Genomic DNA, 732 nt, shown 5'->3' with positions numbered 1-732 from the left:
GGGCGAAAATACATGCGAGTTTGAGCTCCAACCCATTTTTAGCACTGCCTATAAATTAGACGCTTTGGAGAAACCAAGCGACATCACAAGCTTTCTGGAGTCCATTGCCCGGAGCCTTCTTCCATATCAATCCTCTCAGTCAACGCTTTCCTGTATCTTTTTATTTTTCAGAAGCACCTCCCGGGGGGGGGGAAGGGGATGGAGCTTTAGTGAGTGTTTTTACAAAAGCCAATGATAAGAGACCTATTGTCACCAATTTATTACGTGACATACGTATGTGAACCACTTCACGTATGTTCACAGCCACATACGTACGGGAAAGGGTTTAGTCAAGGCAATGGGCTACTGAAGCCTTCAAGTCCATTTTCAACCAATGTAAATATAGGCTTTACTGAAGGCAATCATCTCTAACTTAAAAATACGCTTTATCCATCCCAGTGACCAAAACGAATCCACCCATCCAACTGCTGCTTTTCAGTAGCTAACAAACACTCATATCTAACGTACTCCCCTAATCTCCGAGTACTCCTAGCTTAATGAACATTCCAAAAAAGAACTTTAACTTTACTTTAGGTAATTTAGAAGTTTTTCGCCTCATTTATATTCCTTTTCCTGTAATTCAACTTTTTGTGGTTCCAGTCACTTACGTAGCTTTTCCTGTTGTAACCCCTTCATTGTCGAGAATTTAGTTTCCCTCTTTAGACCACGTTCTCTCCAGTATAAATTAAATTC

This window comes from Montipora foliosa, chromosome 9 (genome assembly GCF_036669935.1).
Source record: "Montipora foliosa isolate CH-2021 chromosome 9, ASM3666993v2, whole genome shotgun sequence".
Classification (NCBI taxonomy): Eukaryota; Metazoa; Cnidaria; class Anthozoa; order Scleractinia; family Acroporidae; genus Montipora; species Montipora foliosa.
Note: the sequence above shows the minus strand (reverse complement) of the source record.